At 31.3% G+C, this 7,229-nt stretch overlaps 1 non-coding gene across 1 annotated transcript; it reads right to left on the bottom strand.

Annotated features, from left to right (window-relative positions):
- Nucleotides 1–2,038: 2,038 nt before the first annotated feature.
- On the bottom strand, nucleotides 2,039–2,118 carry TRNAL-UAG (transfer RNA leucine (anticodon UAG)). The gene has a single exon. It is a non-coding gene; the product is annotated as a tRNA-Leu (tRNA).
- Between the last annotated feature and the right edge of the window lie 5,111 nt (nucleotides 2,119–7,229).

Below are 7,229 nucleotides of genomic sequence, written 5' to 3'. Positions count from 1 at the left end.
ATTGCCGATTATACCCCTACATACGTGGTTACCAGATACCCATGGGGAAGCACATTATAGTACATGTATGCTTTTAGCGGGAATATTATTAAAGATGGGAGCATATGGATTGATTCGGATCAACATGGAATTGTTACCTCATGCTCATTATCTATTTTCGCCCTGGTTAGTAATAATAGGAGCGATCCAAATAATCTATGCAGCTTCAACTTCTCTTGGTCAACGAAATTTCAAAAAAAGAATAGCTTATTCCTCTGTATCTCACATGGGTTTCATAATTATAGGAATTGGTTCCATAACCAACATTGGACTCAATGGAGCTATTTTACAAATATTATCCCATGGATTTATTGGTGCTACACTTTTTTTCTTGGCAGGAACCGCTTCTGATAGAATGCGTCTTGTTTATCTCGAAGAACTGGGGGGAATATCCATCCCAATGCCTAAAATTTTTACCATGTTTAGTAGCTTTTCAATGGCTTCTCTTGCCTTACCAGGAATGAGTGGTTTTGTCGCAGAATTAGTAGTATTTTTTGGACTAATTACTAGTCCAAAATTTCTGTTAATGCCAAAAACACTAATTACTTTTGTAATGGCAATTGGAATGATATTAACTCCTATTTATTTATTATCTATGTTACGCCAGATGTTCTATGGATACAAGCTATTTAATGTTCCAAACGCAAATTTTGTGGATTCTGGACCACGAGAACTCTTTATTTTAATCTGTATCTTTTTACCAGTAATAGGAATTGGTATTTATCCAGATTTTGTTCTCTCCCTATCCGTTGACAGGGTAGAGGCTCTCTTATCCAATTATTATCCTAAATAGGTTTGCTTTTTTTTACTCGTCTGCTCTATTAATGCAGAAATAAGTAAAAAAGTATAATTAGATCTATCTCGAATTTTTGAGAACCCTTTGAGAAGGCGTTCAAGGGGTTCTCAAATAAAACATAAAAGTAAAAACCTTCATTTCATGAAGGTTTTATTTTATGTAATCATTTAGGTGTTAATGTAAACGAACCATAACTATGTAAGCCTATTCCTAATAGATTTATACCAAAATAACAAATCCAAATTATAAGAAATCCTATCGAAGCTATAAGTGCAGAATTCGTACCCTTCCAATTTGTATTTGTTCTACTATGTAAATAAATTGCGAATATGGTCCAAGTAATAAATGCCCAAGTTTCCTTAGGATCCCAATTCCAATAGGATCCCCAGGCCTCATTAGCCCATACTGCTCCACAAAGAATACCTACGGTTAAAAGGGTAAATCCTAGGCTAATGACACGATAACTCCAAGAATCCAAACGCTCCGTTAATTGATATTTGTAATAATTTGGAAATGAAGGGACAGAGGTTCTTTTTAAAGCACTTCTTTTTGCATAAAAATATTTAATATCACTAAAGAAAAATGTTTTATTTAAAACATTTTTTTTCTTTTTAGAAAAGAAATGGAAATTATTTCGAAATCTAATGATTAGAATAGCGGCAGATAATAAGGATCCGCACAAAAGAGTTGCATAGCTTAATAACATCATACTGACATGCATCATTAACCACTGAGATTGTAGAGCAGGTACTAGTATCGTGGATTGATGCATTTCAGTTAAAAGACCCGATGTGGCAAAGCCTTGCGTTAAAATAGTACTTGGCGTAGTTATTGTGCTTAAATCATTTTTAGAGTTCTGTATTTTAGGAATGGTATGAAGAATATACAGGGCCCATGAAAGGAAGATCAATGACTCATATAAATTACTTAATGGAAAATGTCCCGAGGAAGCCCAACGAGAAACTAAGAATCCTGTTATAGAGAAAAAAGTAACTATCATTCCTTTTTCTGACGAATCACGTAATCCTCCAAGTTCACGAACTAATAAGGTTATAAAATGAATCGTAATCACAATTGAAATCGTTGAGAAAGAGATATGAGTTAGTATATGTTCTAAAGTTGCAAATAGCATAAGGGGAAGGTCCCATTACAAAATTGTAAATTTCGAATTGATTTCTAATCTATTGTATTCTTTTTCAAGAATGCCGCCACTCGGATTCGAACCGAGATGCTTGAGCACTGCTTCCTAAGAGCAGCGTGTCTACCAATTTCACCATGGCGGCTAACTTCAAATAATAGGTAACTTAAAAGAATAATAGCTATTATCTTGGGAATCGTCGATATTGGGAAAGTCCATAAAATTTAGGAACATTAGAGTTTTCATTAAAATAGACTTCGTTTGGTAGTATCGTTTCCATTTTTTTTTTACAATAAACTCTTGCTTTGCCCAATAGAAACACAAACACTGCTTGAAAGAGTTGGAATTTCTTTTTTCTAACTTGCAATTGTAGAACTAATTTTTTCTAATTAATTTCTCGTTTACATTTTGAAAATTCTTTCAATACAATGAAAAAAATCCAAAAGGGTTTCTATTTAATGATGAAATTAAAATGGATAAATGGAAAAGGCTTTTTGGATTTTTTAAAAATTTCTAGAATGAAAGTCTTTATGCTCTTATTAATAAGATTTACTAACCTTATGATTTTGGAGAAGATAGGTGGAAGTTGTAAGTCCTATTGTAAGAATACTCCACTTTTCATAATTTTCATAATAGAATATGAGGATTCTATTATGAAAATTATGAAAAGTTCATTGATAGGAAAAGAATACTTAGCACACAGTATACCAAACAAAACTTTTTTTTCTTGTATATATAAGATAAGAGGGGTTTTTTGTTCTAAGAATATTGTACCGAGTAATTCGACACATAAAAGTACATTCAAAGAAGAATCAAAATTATTAAATAATTGGAATTCTTTTTTGATAAGTCAATTCATATTATTCCAAAATCTTATTATTTGTTTGTTGCCCAGAAAAACCCTTTGGTTTTGGATGCTCATTACCGCTCGAAAATGATCTTGATTTTACTAAAGAATAAGATTGTACTATGGAAAAATAAGTCTTTTTCTTCCAAATATTTTTACGAATACGCTTTTTTGACATTGAAGTACGTTTTTTTGGAACTGCCATTCAAAAAGGAAATTACTTTTTTCTAGTTGTATGTGAAAGACATCTATTGCTGCAAATCAATCCTTCTTTCTTCTTTTTATTAGTATTTATACTTAGATACTGAAAGATACTTAAATTTTGAATTATTTTTTACTTCATTTTGTCTAATGCGGATAAGACAACAAGAATTTTTTAACATTTTTTCTTTATATATTTTATACTTGTTTTTTAATAATATAGAATATATAGAAAGGTTTCTCATTTAAATCTATTTATATCTATTTATATATCAAGTATACTCCATATATAGATATATGGTATGGAAGCCTATCCCCCATATAAGATAAGACGGGGGGATAAAAAGAAGGGAAAATGAAAATAGTTAATTAAGTTCAGAATGGTATTCCATAAAGGAAAGGAATTCCAATCAAAACAAAAAATACTGAGTCTCTTAAACAAGACATTCTAAAACTTAGGTAATTTATAGTCATTAGGATTTTAGTTCTATATGAAGTAAGGACTATTCGATAATTTCTTATAAACATAGGTTTTCATTGGAATTCACTCAATCAGTTAATTATGGAACAAGAGAGCTGTTTCATCTTTGTTTTAAAGAAATATAAAAATGAATTATGAATAGAAAGTAAAATGATTCCACTTTTTTTTTTTATTTTTATAAATATCTTTATTTAGTTAATAAAATAACTAGGTAACGAAGTTATTTTATTAACTTTTTTAATTTAACCAACTAAACCCATTCTTAATTTTTAATTATTTCAATGAGATAAATTTTGGAAAAATTAAGAATTTCAGTATTTTTTCTTATTCTTTTTATTTATTCTTTCAGAAAGAGATAAGAATTGGTTTGGTGAATCGGAAACAATTTTATAGAAAAATTGAAGTAAAAATTGAAGTAAAAATTGCAATTTCTTTTCTTATGGAACATACATATCAATATGCATGGGTAATCCCTCTTCTCCCACTTCCAGTTATTATGTCAATGGGATTTGGCCTTATTCTTATTCCTACAGCAACAAAAAATCTTCGTCGCATATGGGCTTTTCCTAGTGTTTTACTCTTAAGTATAGCTATGGTATTCTCAGTTCAACTGTCTATTCAACAAATAAATGGAAGTTCGATCTATCAATATCTATGGTCTTGGACCGTCAATAATGATTTTTCTTTAGAATTTGGATACTTGATTGACCCACTTACTTCTATTATGTTAATGCTAATTACTACTGTAGGAATCCTGGTTCTTATTTATAGTGATGGTTATATGTCTCACGATGAAGGATATTTGAGATTTTTTGTTTATATAAGTTTTTTCAATACTTCCATGTTGGGATTGGTTACTAGCTCCAATTTGATACAAATTTATTTTTTTTGGGAACTCGTGGGAATGTGTTCTTATTTATTGATAGGCTTTTGGTTTACACGACCAATCGCAGCGAGTGCTTGTCAAAAAGCTTTTGTAACTAATCGTGTAGGGGATTTTGGTCTATTATTAGGAATTTTAGGTTTTTTTTGGATAACAGGTAGTTTAGAGTTTAGGGATTTGTTCAAAATAGCTAATAACTGGATTCCTAATAATGGAATTAACTCTTTACTTACTACTTTGTGTGCTTTTTTATTATTCCTTGGTGCAGTTGCGAAATCCGCACAATTCCCTCTTCACGTATGGTTACCCGATGCTATGGAAGGGCCCACTCCTATTTCGGCTCTTATACACGCAGCAACTATGGTTGCTGCGGGAATTTTTCTTCTAGCTCGACTTCTTCCTCTTTTCATATCTTTACCTTTGATAATGAGTTTTATTTCTTTAGTAGGTACAATAACACTATTCTTAGGAGCTACTTTAGCTCTTGCTCAGAGAGATATTAAAAGAAGCTTAGCCTATTCTACAATGTCTCAATTGGGTTATATGATGTTAGCTCTAGGTATAGGTTCTTATCAAGCTGCTTTATTCCATTTGATCACTCATGCTTATTCAAAAGCTTTATTGTTCTTGGGATCCGGATCCGTTATTCATTCAATGGAACCTCTTGTTGGATATTCACCAGATAAAAGTCAAAATATGGTTCTTATGGGCGGTTTAAGAAAATACATTCCAATCACAAGAACTACTTTTTTATGGGGTACACTTTCTCTTTGTGGTATTCCACCTCTTGCTTGTTTCTGGTCCAAAGATGAAATCCTTAGTAATAGTTGGTTGTATTCGCCCTTTTTTGGAATAATAGCCTCCTTTACTGCAGGATTAACTGCCTTTTATATGTTTCGGATATATTTACTTACATTTGATGGGTATTTGCGTGTTCATTTTCAAAATTACAGTAGCACTAAAGAGAGTTCCTTGTATTCAATATCCTTATGGGGAAAAAGGATACCCAAAGGAGTGAATAGGGATTTCGTTTTATCAACAACGAAGAGTGGAGTTTCTTTTTTTTCACAAAATATACCAAAAATTCAAGGTAATACAAGAAATAGGATAGGATCCTTTACTACGTCTTTTGGGGCTAAAAACACTTTTGCCTATCCGCATGAAACGGGAAATACTATGTTATTTCCTCTTCTTATATTACTACTTTTCACTTTGTTCATTGGATTCATAGGAATCTCTTTTGATAATGGAGGAATTGGTAATGGAATAGCAGAGTTAACCATATTATCAAAGTGGTTAACTCCCTCAATAAACTTTACCCAGGAAAGTTCTAATTCTTTTGTAAATTCATATGAATTTATTACTAATGCAATTTCTTCTGTAAGTCTAGCTATCTTTGGTTTATTCATAGCATATATCTTCTATGGATCCGCTTATTCTTTTTTTCAGAATTTGGATTTAATAAACTCTTTTTACAAAGGAAATCCTAAAAAAGAATTTTTAGATCAAGTAAAAAAAAATATATACAGTTGGTCATATAATCGTGGTTATATAGATATTTTCTATACTAGGGTCTTTACCCTCGGTATAAGAGGGTTAACCGAACTCACGGAGTTTTTTGATAAGGGTGTTATTGATGGAATTACCAATGGAGTGGGTCTTGCTAGTTTTTGTATAGGAGAGGAAATTAAATATGTAGGGGGAGGTCGAATCTCGTCTTATTTATTCTTTTTTTTATGTTATGTATCTGTGTTTTTATTCTTTTTTCTTTCTTAAGTTAAGGAATTTACAACTCCCTTTCTACAATCTCTCTATATCCTTGTTACATAAGGTAAGTATTGTATAATAGTTCGGTTTTCCGCGATTTTTTCCATTCCTCTGTGTAAATAGCCTAATATGGGTTCACAATCAATAACATCCTCACCATCGAGAGTAACGATCAGTCGAAGAACACCATGCATTGATGGGTGTTGAGGGCCCATATTGACTATCATGAGATCTTTTCTTGTAAGCGGTAGACTCATATCCTTTCTTCCTTAATTCATTATTCCATGAAAATGGATTATTCCATGAATTCCTCAAAGCGAGGCTCATCAAAATGAAAAATCTAAGACTACTATAAGACTACTAAAAAAATAATAAAACAAGAAAAAAATTTGAACGATTAAATTACTGCTCCCGAATATTCAACTGACCGATTAATTTCTTATAACGTACTCTATTTTTCTTTGCCAAATAAGCCAGCAAACGTCGACGTTTTCCCAAAAGTCTTCGTAGACCTCTTTCCGATGAAAAATCTTTTTTGTGTAATTCCAAATGTGAAGCAAGTCTCCGTATCTTATTGGTGAAACTGAATACTTGAAATTCAACAGAACCCCTGTTTTCTTCTTTTTCTTCTTTAACCATAAATCCAAAAATTTTTCTACCTCCTTTCTTTTTCATGTATTTTTCTGATCAGGAAAAATACAAAATTATGTCAGTTATTTTGAAGTTATTCTAATCTCGTACACACACAAATTTGCAATTATTCATCTACTACTGGAATTTGGATTTATTTTATCGATGCAAATTGGATTTGGATAGAAGGGTACATTCTTTCTAATATTTTAGATAGAAGAAACATTTCTTCTATCTAAAATATTAGAAAGAATTTTGCTGATTTATTTATTGCTATATGCAATTTATGGAATTGATACACCATTTAATTGATATCATTTAGCAAAATGAAACACAGCATATGCATCCATCTTTTGGCTCGAGAATTTCACGGGATAGAGATATGGTATAAGAAATAGACTATTAAGTAACTCTAAATGAATTGTGGATACATCTGTATCCTTAACA

Source organism: Aegilops tauschii, unplaced genomic scaffold (assembly GCF_002575655.3).
Source record: "Aegilops tauschii subsp. strangulata cultivar AL8/78 unplaced genomic scaffold, Aet v6.0 ptg001028l_obj, whole genome shotgun sequence".
Lineage (NCBI taxonomy): Eukaryota > Viridiplantae > Streptophyta > Magnoliopsida > Poales > Poaceae > Aegilops > Aegilops tauschii.
This window is presented reverse-complemented; position numbering and strand designations above follow the sequence as displayed.